Source organism: Ambystoma mexicanum, chromosome 4p (genome assembly GCF_040938575.1).
Source record: "Ambystoma mexicanum isolate Mex_15411 chromosome 4p, UKY_AmexF1_1, whole genome shotgun sequence".
Classification (NCBI taxonomy): domain Eukaryota; kingdom Metazoa; phylum Chordata; class Amphibia; order Caudata; family Ambystomatidae; genus Ambystoma; species Ambystoma mexicanum.
In genome coordinates, this window is record NC_090927.1 from 32,658,909 (window position 1) to 32,673,051 (window position 14,143).

Genomic DNA, 14,143 nt, shown 5'->3' on the forward strand with positions numbered 1-14,143 from the left:
TTGGGTAATGACCTGAAAGCTTTTGGAGTTGTGTCACATACCCCCAGACCTCCTAGTAAAAGGTTACAGGAGCTCACCAAACCTGCAAGAGAGAATACCCTGCGAGGTTTATCTCAGGAGATGATGACAGAAATCACTCATCTTCCACTGGAGCAACTTACTGCAGTAACTACCAGATCAGGAGCAAAGGGGCAACCCAAGACTCCTAGGAAAAAACCTACACCAAGCACTCCAGTGCTTCCAACAAGGACTTCCCCGAGATTGTCCAAAGTTACACCTGTAACTCCACCTCCAGCTGAGGCTGAGAGGGAGGTACAACCCTGTCTGGTTGAACTAGACTCTTAAGAAGAGCTAGTAGGAGGCCCAGAACTTATTGGAGACCTGGACCCGGCTGACCATCCTGAGCTGCAGTCTTTACTGGCAGAAGGTGGACCCAGCAGGTCAGCTTTTCGTAAGGGACAAAGAGAATGTCCAACTCTGGAGGGCCTTCGCCAACAGGCAGCTTCTCAGGCTGATGGGCAAGAGCCTGGGAAGTATAGGTTACACCGGGAAGATGGCCTCTTCTACAGTGAACCAACTGGATCTGAACCTGGAGCCTACCAACGCCTGGTAGTGCCCCAAGAGAACAGACAACAGTTCTTGCAACTAGCCCACGAGATTCCTTTGGCTGGTCACTTGAGTTTCAAGAAGACCAAGGAAAGGCTCTCTCTCTACTTTTATTGGCCAAAGATGGGGGCTGAAGTAGATAGATATTGCAGGAGCTTCCATACCTGCCAGACTTCTGGTAAGGTTGGTTCCAAGAATGTGGCACCTTTAGTGCCTCTCCCAGTTGTGGGAGTCCCATTTCAGAGGGTAGGGATTGACATTGTTGGTCCCCTTGATCCCCCAACCTCCTCAGGCAACAGGTATATCCTTGTTGTAGTAGACCATGCTAATAGGTACCCTGAGGCAATTCCTATGAGGACTGTTACAGCTCCGGCTGTAGCTAAGGCCCTCCTTGGTATTTTTACCAGGGTTGGGTTTCCCAAGGAGGTGATCTCTGACAGGGGGTCAAATTTTATGTCCCACTACATGAAAGCCATGTGGAAAACCTGCAGAGTTACCTACAAGTTCTCAACCGCATACCACCCTCAGACAAACGGGTTGGTAGAAAGGTTTGACAGAAATGATATGATATGATATGATATGATATGGTATTTGTAACGCGCCTATACACAGGTGTTTCAAGGCGCGACGAGGCAGGGAGGGGAGGAACAAGGGGAGACAAAACAAACGATCCTACTAGGCCAGGTGTCATTCAGATCGCGCAAGTGCAGAGGTGGGGGAGGGGGGAAAAGTGCAAGGGGAAGGGGAGGGGGGGAAGTGCAGTAAAGGTAAGTGGTGTAAGTAATAAATAAAAAAGGGCCAGCTAGTGGCAAGTGCAAGGTAAGTGCAGAACAAGTGCTGGGGAAGGGGGGGGGCTGTAGGGATACAGAGACAGTCCCGTAGTGCAAAGGGGTTCCAGGGGATCAGTGACTGGGACCAGGACCGAAGGCAGTTTAGAGTGGTCCAGTTGCAGGATCAGTGCAGTTTAGTGAAGAATTAATTAGCTGTTCAGCAGGGGAGAGGGAGAGAGAAAGCAGAAGCAAAGAGGAAGGTTTTGAGGTGCTTCCGGAACCGGAGAACCATAAAGAGCATGATAGGTGCTTTAGAAGAACCCCTTAAAAAGAAGTGGGACCTTCTACTGCCATGCCTTCTCTTTGCTTATAGAGAAGTCCCTCAGGAGGGAGTAGGTTACTCTCCCTTTGAACTTCTCTATGGCCATCCAGTCAGAGGCCCCTTGGCCCTGATTAAGGAGGGGTTAGAGAGTGCTCCTTCCCCCAAGCCAGTCAGAGTGACTGACTATGTGATAGGTCTCCGAAGGAGAATGTCACACATGATGGCAGAAGCAAGTGACAACTTGAAAGCTGGACAAGCTCTGATCAAACATTGGCATGATCAGAAGGCTTACATGGTTGAGTTTACTCAAGACCAGCTAGTTCTAGTTATGCTTCCAACAAGGCAGAGGGCCTTGCAAGACAAATGGATGGGACCCTTCAAGGTTGTGGGAAAACTTGGAGAGGTCAACTATCTGGTGGATCTGGGCAAACCCAGGGAAGCTCCCAGAGTCTTCCACACCAACCGCCTCAAAGCCTATGTCTCTAGACCAGAAGTAGGAGCCTTGCTTCTAGCTTCATCAGAAGAGGAGGAGGAGAGTGACGCTCTACCTGACCTCCTGAGAGGCTTACCTTTGGACGAAAAAGTTGAAGGAGTTAATCTCTCTTCAGATCTGACCCCTGAGCAACAGGAGGAGTGCAAAGCTATGTTAAATCAGTTTGCCCCCCTGTTCTCACTTTCACCAGGCTTGACCCCTTGGGGACAGCATGATATACTCACTGGTGACTGTCTGCCAGTCAAAAGCAGAGGATACAGAATGTCAGAACATGTCAGAACCCATATCAAAGGTGAGGTCAAGAAGATGCTTGATCTCGGGGTAATAGAGCGCTCTACTAGTCCATGGTCTAGCCCAGTGGTGTTAGTACCAAAGGCAGGATCCAAAGAGTTGAGATTCTGTGTGGACTATAGAGCTCTTAATGCAGTCACCAAGACTGATGCCCACCCTTTGCCAAGGACAGATGAGTTGGTGGATAAACTTGGTGCAGCCAAGTACCTCAGCACACTGGACCTTACGTCAGGCTATTGGCAAATAGCCCTGACAGACCATGCCAAGGAGAAAACTGCATTTTCTACCCCGGTTGGCCTATACCAATTCAAGGTTATGCCTTTTGGACTAAAAGATGCACCTGCAACATTCCAAAGGATGGTGAACCAAGTTCTAGCTGGGATGGAGGACTTCTGCATGGCATACTTGGATGACATTGCAGTCTTCAGCCACTCCTGGGAGGATCATGTGAACCACCTAGGACATGTTTTGAAGGCTCTTGGACAGGCCAATCTGACCATAAAGGCAAGCAAATGCCAAATTGGACAGAGTAAAGTGGTCTACCTTGGACATGAGGTAGGAGGTGGAGAGATAAGGCCTCTGCTCAGCAAGATTGAAGCTGTGCAAAATTGGACAACACCTACTACTCAGACCCAGGTGAGAGCCTTCTTAGGCCTCACTGGGTATTACAGGAATTTCATTGAGAACTATGGGACCATAGCTTCTCCTCTGGATGTGATATCCTCTCCAAAATTCCCTAAGAAGGTCAAATGGAATGTGGAATGCAATCAGGCCTTTGAAAACCTGAAGAAAGCTCTTTGCCAAGCTCCAGTACTCCGAGCTCCTGACTACCACCAAACTTTCATTGTACAAACTGATGCTTCCAATGTAGGTATAGGTGCAGTTCTTAGCCAACTGGATGAGAAGGGTAGGGAACACCCCATTTGCTTCATCAGTAGAAAACTGAAGGATCCTGAAACAAGGTGGGCAACAATAGAAAGAGAATGTTTTGCTATTGTGTGGGCACTGAAGAAGTTTAGGCCATACTTGTATGGTTCTACTTTTGTCATTCAGACTGACCACCAACCCTTGAGATGGTTAATGCAAATGAAAGGGGAAAATCCAAAGCTATTGAGATGGTCAATCTGCCTCCAGGGGTTCGATTTCACCATTGAGCACAGGTCAGGGTGTCACCATCAAAATGCTGATGGACTCTCTAGGATGTATGTCATCGACTAGAGGTATGAGGTTCATCCAGGAGTGGATTAAATCCTCCTGTCCCTTAGTCTGGGGGGGAGAGTGTTAGGGAGAATTCTCTGTTTAGGCTGAATTTCCTAACCTAGTGAGTCCCCCAGCAGCTTTGCTGGATTTTTTGGGGTTTATTTTCTCTCCTGCCAAGAGTGAGACTCTTTTAACCTCACTCTTGGGCATGACTTGAGAGTGTTTCTGTGACTTGCTATGTGCTTATGGGCTATGGGGTATCTTTTCCCCATAGGCTATCATTGGTTTTTGAATGTGTGTTACACAGCACCCTCAGTGCAGTAACACAGGGGTGTCATAGAGACCCCCAAACATAGACTCCACACCCTGGGACTGACTACTGTCTCCCTGGGTCTGTAAAGTTGCCATTGACTTTACTAGTCTTAACTTAGGAACTTAACCAGTACAAACCATCTTACTGTGGAAGCACTGGTAGGGGCAATTAGATTGCCCCTGGGTCTGTTGTCGAGGGGGTACTGTCCCGTCCCCCCTCGCCGAGTTTCTGGCTGGTGGCAGTGGATACCACGGAAATATTCCACCGGAATATTTCCCAATGGGATTTCCCATTGATTTTAATGCACCACTTTTTGGTGCAATGTTAAAGATACCGCCAGTTTATTTATTTAATATAAATTCACCGGTTGGGATTTATTGCAGGAACTCGCCGCCAAAATGGCGTCTAGGTTCACTTCAGTAACCCTGAACCCGAGTCGAGCCTTTGTTCCACTTTAGCTGGCTTCTGCACAGAAGCCCTCCAAAGTGGTGCCATTCTGTCTGGGTACCACAGGGGGTGTGGGAGGGGGTTTAGGCACCCTGGACTGAGTTGCCTTGCCAACTCATGTCGCACTCTGGTGTGATTGGCCCAAGTGGTGAGCCGCCCCGCTCACCACTTAGCATGTTTGAATGACAGCTAGGCTGTATGAATGGGGGTTTGCTGCATAAAAGCAGGGTTTTTGGGACTGGTTCTTCAGACGTCGCCACAGGACCTAAGAAGCTGAAGAGGGAGAAGCCGAGCTGTCCTGCCAAGATGACACCACCGGTGGAACCCTGCGGAACCGTCTCACCACTTTTCCCAACGACAGAGGAGATCTCCCGCCTGGTGAGTCTTCTTCCCCTGACTGATGGGGACAACCAGTTTCTGCCTTCTTTTCGCCGCCCTGAAGCATCTCGTGGCCGCCTTGCCTGTGCCAAGCACCCCGGCAACGGGGATACCACTTTTTACCTCAACCGCGAAAGAGGGGTAACATCCTTTTAACCGGAAAAACTCCACGGCTGGTTTCTTCCCTGGTAGTGCAACGACCTTCAGCTTTCCTCCACGACGAGATCTTCTCTTCCTCTAGACGACGCCATGACTTGCACCCACTACCAGGAACAACTGCCACCGCTGGAGGATCCTTTCCAATTTAAAGGTACCGTGTTCCGCCCGGCTTCCCTTGCCACCGATTGTACTGGGTAGATTTAGCCCTCGGCTCTCGAACCTGGGTAAGCCTGGGACACCCTAACTAAACTTTTCTAAACTTGGTAAAACCTTTTCTAGTCACCTGTAAAGACTTGTGACATTGTGTGATCTTGGGCATCTTTTCGACTGGCTTTTCCTAGAGTGGGCCTGGCAAATGAACTTCCTTGCTCCCCAATAGGCTGCCTTTCTAAACCCACTGTGAATCTCTGAAAAGTGTTTTGTCTTGCTATTTTTATTACTTCTGCCTTTTCCCTCCCTTTTTAACTAACTTGTTGGAGTGCCATCTAACGTTAAGCGCTCACCTCTGTTTGGAAATAAGTGGTGTTAACTTAGACTTGTCCAACAAATAACTAGGGATGTACATATAAGTAAAAGTGACTGTGTTTTGTCTTACTTACCTTTTTTGTGCTAGTGTAATTTATGAGTGTGTCTTTTAAATAAATAATTATATACTTTTACACCTAGCTCTGGTCAGTGTTTGCTTGTACTACTGTGCCTCTGTACCTATTATGTATGCTCTGTATACTGCCTAACTCTTCTTGAGGGAAGTCTGACTGCTCAGCCACAGCTACCAGGTAAATCTGGGTGGTAGTGATGTCTCTTCTGCTAAATAGCACCTCTGACTATACATTATTTGAAGCTGTGCTGGGAGCAATGTCTCTTCTACAAAATAGCACCTCTAACTACACATCATTTGAAGCTGTGCTGGGAGTGAGGTCTCCTCTGCTAAACAGCACCTCTGATTGCACATTATTCGAAGATATGCTGGGAATGAGGTCTCTTCTGCTAAATAGCACCTCTAACTACACATTATTTGATGCTGTGCTGGGCGTGATGTCTCGTCTGCTAAATAGCACCTCTAACTACACATCATTTGAAGCTGTGCTGGGAGTGAGGTCTCTTCTGCTAAATAGCACCTCTGACTGCACATTATTCGAAAGATGTGCTGGAAATGAGGTCTCTTATGCTAAATAGCACCTCTGACTACACATTATTTGAAGCTGTGCTGGGTGTGATGTCTCTTCTGCTAAATAGCACCTCTAACTACACAGCATTTGAAGCTGTGCTGGGAGTGAGGTCTCTTCTGCTAAATAACACCTCTGACTGATCATTATTTGAAACTGTGCTGGGAGTGATGTCTCTTCTGCTAAATAGAACCTCCAACTACACATTATTTGATGTTGTGCTGGGTGTGATGTCTCTATAGCTAAATAGCACCTCTGATTACACATCATTTGAAGCTGTGCTGGGAGTGAGGTATCTTCTGCTAAATAGCACCTCTGACTGCACAGTATTCGAAGATGTGCTGGGAATGAGGTCTCTTATGCTAAATAGCACCTCTGACTACACATTGTTTGAAGCTGTGCTGGGAGTGATATCTCTTCTGCAAAATAGCACCTCTAACTACACATCATTTGAAGCTGTGCTGGGAGTGAGGTCTCTTCTGCTAAACTGCACCTCTGACTGCATATTATTCGAAGATATGCTGGGAGTGAGGTCTCTTATGCTAAATAGCACCTCTGACTACACATTATTTGAAGCCGTGCTGGGTGTGATGTCTCTTCTGCTAAATAGCACCTCTAACTACACATCATTTGAAGCTGTGCTGGGAGTGAGGTCTCTTCTCCTAAATAACACCTCTGACTGCACATTATTTGAAGATGTGCTGGGAATGAGGTCTCTTCTGCTAAATAGCACCTCTAACTACACATTATTTTAAGCTGTGGTGGGAGTGATGTCTCTTCTGCTAAATAGCACCTGTAACTACACATTATTTTAATCTGTGCTGGGAGTGATGTCTCTTCTGCTAAATAGCAAATCTGACTACACATTATTTGAAGATGTGCTGTGAGTGATGTCTCTTCTGCTAAATAAAACTGTAAATACACATTATTTGAAGCTGTGCTTGAAGCTGTGCTGGCAGTGTTGTCTCTTCTGCCAAATAGCAAATGTAACTACACATTATTTGAAGCTGTGCTGGGAGTGAGATCTCTTCTTCTAAATAGCACTTCTGACTACACATTATTTGAAGCTCTGCTGGGAGTGAGGTCTCTTCTGCTAAATAGCATCTCTGACTACACATTATTTGAAGCTGTGCTGGGAGTGAGGTCTCTTCCGCTAAACAGCACCTCTAACTACACATTATTTGAAGATATGCTGGGAGTGTAGTCTCTTCTGCTAACTAGCACCTCTGACTGATCATTATTTGAAACTGTGCTGGGAGTGATGACTCATCTGCTAAATAGAACCACTAAATACACATTATTTGAAGGTGTGCTTGAAGCTGTGCTGGCAGTGTTGTCTCTTCTGCCAAATAGCAAATGTAACTACACATTATTTGAAGCTGTGCTGAGAGTGAGGTCTCTTCTTCTAAATAGCACTTCTGACTACACATTATTTGAAGCTGGGCTGGGAGTGAGGTCTCTTCCGCTAAATAGCACCTCTGACTACACATTATTTTAAGCTGTACTGGGAGTGAGGTCTCTTCCGCTAAACAGCACCTCTAACTACACATTATTTGAAGATATGCTGGGAGTGTAGTCTCTTCTGCCAAATAACACCTCTGGCTGCACATTATTTGAAGATGTGCTGAGAATTAGGTCTTTTCTGCTAAATAGCACCTGTAACTACACATTATTTTAAGCTGTGCTGGGAGTGATGTCTCTTCTGCTAAATAGCACCTCTGAATATACATTATTTGAAGCTGTGCTGGGAGTGATGTCCCTTCTGCTAAATAGCACCTGTAACTACACATTATTTTAACCTGTAGTGGGAGTGATGTCTCTTCTGCTAAATAGTACCTGTAACTACACATTATTTGAAGCTGTGCCGGGAGGGATGTCTCTTATGCTAACTGGAACCTCCAACTACACATGATTTGATGCTGTGCTGGGCGTGATGTCTCTATAGCTAAATAGCTCCTCTGATTACACATCATTTGAAGCTGTGCTGGGAGTGAGTTATCTTCTGCTAAATAGCACCTCTGACTGCACAGTATTCGAAGATGTGCTGGGAGTGATATCTCCTCTGCTAAATAGCACCTCTAACTACACATTATTTGAAGCTGTGCTGGGAGTGAGGTCTCTTCTGCTAAACAGCACCTCTGACTGCATATTATTCGAAGATATGCTGGGAGTGAGGTCTCCTCTGCTAAACAAAACCTCTGACTGCATATTATTCGAAGATATGCTGTGAATGAGGTCCCTTCTGCTAAATAGCACCTCTGACTACACATTATTTGAAGCTGTGCTCTGAGTGAAGTCTCTTCTGCTAAACAGCACCTCTAACTACACATTATTTGATGCTGTGCTGGGCGTGATATCTCATCTGCTAAAAAACACCTATAACTACACATCATTTGAAGCTGTGCTGGGAGTGAGGTCTCTTCTGATAATTAGCACCTGTAACTACACATTATTTTAAGCAGTGGTGGGAGTGATGTCTCTTCTGCTAAATAGCACCTGTAACTACACAAATAATTTTAAGCTGTGCTGGGAGTGATGTCTCTTCTGCTAAATAGCACCTCTGACTACACATTATTTGAAGATGTGCTGGGAGTGTAGTCTCTTCTGCTAAATAGCACCTCTGACTGATCATTATTTGAACCTGTGCTGGCAGTGTTGTCTCTTCTGCCAAATAGCAAATGTAACTACACATTATTTGAAGCTCTGCTGGGAGTGAGGTCTCTTCTTCTAAATAGCACTTCTGACTGCACATTATTTGAAGCTGTGCTGGGAGTGAGGTCTCCTCCGCTAAACAGCACCTCTAACTACACATTATTTGAAGATATGCTGGGAGTGTAGTCTCTTCTGCCAACTAGCACCTCTGACTGATCATTATTTGAAACTGTGCTGGGAGTGATGTCTCATCTGCTAAATAGAACCTCTAAATACACATTATTTGAAGGTGTGCTTGAAGCTGTGCTGGCAGTGTTGTCTCTTCTGCCAAATAGCAAATGTAACTATACATTATTTGAAGCTGTGCTGGGAGTGAGGTCTCTTCTTCTAAATAGCACTTCTGACTACACATTATTTGAAGCTGTGCTGGGAGTGAGGTCTCTTCCGCTAAATAGCACCTCTGACTACACATTATTTTAAGCTGTGCTGGGAGTGAGGTCTCTTCCGCTAAACAGCACTTCTAACTACACATTATTTGAAGATATGCTGGGAGTTAGGTCTCTTCTGCTAAATAGCACCTCTGACTACACATTATTTGAAGCTGTACTGGGAGTGAGGTCTCTTCCGCTAAACAGCACTTCTAACTACACATTATTTGAAGATATGCTGGGAGTTAGGTCTCTTCTGCTAAATGGTACCTGTAACTACACATTATTTGAAGCTCCGCTGGGAGTTAGGTCTCTTCTGCTAAATAGCACCTCTGACTACACATTATTTGAATCTGTGCTGGGAGTGAGGTCTCTTCCGTTAAACAGCACTTCTAACTACACATTATTTGAAGATATGCTGGGAGTGAAGTCTCTTCTGCTAAATAACACCTCTGGCTGCACATTATTTGAAGATGTGCTGAGAATTAGGTCTCTTCTGCTAAATAGCACCTCTAACTACACATTATTTTAAGCTGTGGTGGGAGTGATGTCTCTTCTGCTAAATAGCACCTGTAACTACACATTATTTTAATCTGTGCTGGGAGTGATGTCTCTTCTGCTAAATAGCAAATCTGACTACACATTATTTGAAGATGTGCTGTGAGTGATGTCTCTTCTGCTAAATAAAACTGTAAATACACATTATTTGAAGCTGTGCTTGAAGCTGTGCTGGCAGTGTTGTCTCTTCTGCCAAATAGCAAATGTAACTACACATTATTTGAAGCTGTGCTGGGAGTGAGATCTCTTCTTCTAAATAGCACTTCTGACTACACATTATTTGAAGCTCTGCTGGGAGTGAGGTCTCTTCTGCTAAATAGCATCTCTGACTACACATTATTTGAAGCTGTGCTGGGAGTGAGGTCTCTTCCGCTAAACAGCACCTCTAACTACACATTATTTGAAGATATGCTGGGAGTGTAGTCTCTTCTGCTAACTAGCACCTCTGACTGATCATTATTTGAAACTGTGCTGGGAGTGATGACTCATCTGCTAAATAGAACCACTAAATACACATTATTTGAAGGTGTGCTTGAAGCTGTGCTGGCAGTGTTGTCTCTTCTGCCAAATAGCAAATGTAACTACACATTATTTGAAGCTGTGCTGAGAGTGAGGTCTCTTCTTCTAAATAGCACTTCTGACTACACATTATTTGAAGCTGGGCTGGGAGTGAGGTCTCTTCCGCTAAATAGCACCTCTGACTACACATTATTTTAAGCTGTACTGGGAGTGAGGTCTCTTCCGCTAAACAGCACCTCTAACTACACATTATTTGAAGATATGCTGGGAGTGTAGTCTCTTCTGCCAAATAACACCTCTGGCTGCACATTATTTGAAGATGTGCTGAGAATTAGGTCTTTTCTGCTAAATAGCACCTGTAACTACACATTATTTTAAGCTGTGCTGGGAGTGATGTCTCTTCTGCTAAATAGCACCTCTGAATATACATTATTTGAAGCTGTGCTGGGAGTGATGTCCCTTCTGCTAAATAGCACCTGTAACTACACATTATTTTAACCTGTAGTGGGAGTGATGTCTCTTCTGCTAAATAGTACCTGTAACTACACATTATTTGAAGCTGTGCCGGGAGGGATGTCTCTTATGCTAACTGGAACCTCCAACTACACATGATTTGATGCTGTGCTGGGCGTGATGTCTCTATAGCTAAATAGCTCCTCTGATTACACATCATTTGAAGCTGTGCTGGGAGTGAGTTATCTTCTGCTAAATAGCACCTCTGACTGCACAGTATTCGAAGATGTGCTGGGAGTGATATCTCCTCTGCTAAATAGCACCTCTAACTACACATTATTTGAAGCTGTGCTGGGAGTGAGGTCTCTTCTGCTAAACAGCACCTCTGACTGCATATTATTCGAAGATATGCTGGGAGTGAGGTCTCCTCTGCTAAACAAAACCTCTGACTGCATATTATTCGAAGATATGCTGTGAATGAGGTCCCTTCTGCTAAATAGCACCTCTGACTACACATTATTTGAAGCTGTGCTCTGAGTGAAGTCTCTTCTGCTAAACAGCACCTCTAACTACACATTATTTGATGCTGTGCTGGGCGTGATATCTCATCTGCTAAAAAACACCTATAACTACACATCATTTGAAGCTGTGCTGGGAGTGAGGTCTCTTCTGATAATTAGCACCTGTAACTACACATTATTTTAAGCAGTGGTGGGAGTGATGTCTCTTCTGCTAAATAGCACCTGTAACTACACAAATAATTTTAAGCTGTGCTGGGAGTGATGTCTCTTCTGCTAAATAGCACCTCTGACTACACATTATTTGAAGATGTGCTGGGAGTGTAGTCTCTTCTGCTAAATAGCACCTCTGACTGATCATTATTTGAACCTGTGCTGGCAGTGTTGTCTCTTCTGCCAAATAGCAAATGTAACTACACATTATTTGAAGCTCTGCTGGGAGTGAGGTCTCTTCTTCTAAATAGCACTTCTGACTGCACATTATTTGAAGCTGTGCTGGGAGTGAGGTCTCCTCCGCTAAACAGCACCTCTAACTACACATTATTTGAAGATATGCTGGGAGTGTAGTCTCTTCTGCCAACTAGCACCTCTGACTGATCATTATTTGAAACTGTGCTGGGAGTGATGTCTCATCTGCTAAATAGAACCTCTAAATACACATTATTTGAAGGTGTGCTTGAAGCTGTGCTGGCAGTGTTGTCTCTTCTGCCAAATAGCAAATGTAACTATACATTATTTGAAGCTGTGCTGGGAGTGAGGTCTCTTCTTCTAAATAGCACTTCTGACTACACATTATTTGAAGCTGTGCTGGGAGTGAGGTCTCTTCCGCTAAATAGCACCTCTGACTACACATTATTTTAAGCTGTGCTGGGAGTGAGGTCTCTTCCGCTAAACAGCACTTCTAACTACACATTATTTGAAGATATGCTGGGAGTTAGGTCTCTTCTGCTAAATAGCACCTCTGACTACACATTATTTGAAGCTGTACTGGGAGTGAGGTCTCTTCCGCTAAACAGCACTTCTAACTACACATTATTTGAAGATATGCTGGGAGTTAGGTCTCTTCTGCTAAATGGTACCTGTAACTACACATTATTTGAAGCTCCGCTGGGAGTTAGGTCTCTTCTGCTAAATAGCACCTCTGACTACACATTATTTGAATCTGTGCTGGGAGTGAGGTCTCTTCCGTTAAACAGCACTTCTAACTACACATTATTTGAAGATATGCTGGGAGTGAAGTCTCTTCTGCTAAATAACACCTCTGGCTGCACATTATTTGAAGATGTGCTGAGAATTAGGTCTCTTCTGCTAAATAGCACCTGTAACTACACATTATTTTAAGCTGTGCTGGGAGTGATGTCTCTTCTGCTAAATAGCACCTCTGAATATCCATTATTTGAAGCTGTGCTGGGAGTGATGTCCCTTCTGCTAAATAGCACCTGTAAATACACATTATTTTAACCTGTAGTGGGAGTGATGTCTCTTCTGCTAAATAGTACCTGTAACTACACATTATTTGAAGCTGTGCTGGGAGGGATGTCTCTTCTGCTAAATAGCACCTCGGACTACACATTTTTTGAAGCTGTGCTGGGAGTTATGTCTCTTCTGCTAAATAGCACCTCTGACTGCACATTATTTGAAGATATGCTGGGAGTGTAGTTTCTTCTACTAAATAACACCACTGACTATCATTATTTGAAACTGTGCTGGGAGTGATGTCTCTTCTGCTAACTAGAACCTCCAACTACACATTATTTGATGCTGTGCTGGGCGTGATGTCTCTATAGCTAAATAGCGCCTCTGATTACACATCATTTGAAGCTGTGTTATGAGTGAGTTATATTCTGCTAAATAGCACCTCTGACTGCACAGTATTCGAAGATGTGCTGGGAATGAGTTCTCTTATGCTAAATAGCACCTCTGACTACACATTGTTTGAAGCTGTGCTGGGAGTGATATCTCCTCTGCTAAATAGCACCTCTAACTACACATCATTTGAAGCTGTGCTGGGATTGAGGTCTCTTCTGCTAAACAGCACCTCTGACTGCATATTATTCGAAGATATGCTGGGAGTGAGTGAGGTCTCTTCTGCTAAACAGAACCTCTGACTGCATACTATTCGAATATATGCTGGGAATGAGGTCTCTTCTGCTAAACAGCACCTCTAACGACACATTATTTGAAGCTGTGCTGGGAGTGAGGTCTCTTCTGCTAAATAGCACCTCTGACTGCACATTATTTGAAGATGTGCTTGGAATGAGGTCTCTTATGCTAAATAGCACCTCTGACTACACATTATTTTAAGCTGTGCTGGGCGTGCGGTCTCTTCTGCTAAATAGCACCTCTGACTGCACATTATTCAAAGATGTGCTGGGAATGAGGTCTCTTATGCTAAATAGCACCTCTGAATACACATTTTTTGAAGCTGTGCTGGGTGTGATGTCTCTTCTGCTAAATAGCACCTCTAACTACACATCATTTGAAGCTGTGCTGGGAGTGAGATCTCTTCTGCTAAATAACACCTCTGACTGCACATTATTTGAAGATATGCTGGGAATGAGGTCTCTTCTGCTAAATATCACCTGTAACTACACATTATTTTAAGCTGTGGTGGGAGTGATGTCTCTTCTGCTAAATAGCACCTGTAACTACACATTATTTTAAGATGTGCTGGGAGTGTAGTCTCTTCTGCTAAATAGCACCTCTGGCTGATCATTATTTGAAACTGTGCTGGGACTGATGTCTCTTCTGCTAAATAAAACCTCTAAATACACATTATTTGAAGCTGTGCTTGAAGCTGTGCTGGCAGTGTTGTCTCTTCTGCCAAATAGCAAATGTAACTACACATTATTTGAAGCTGTGCTGGGAGT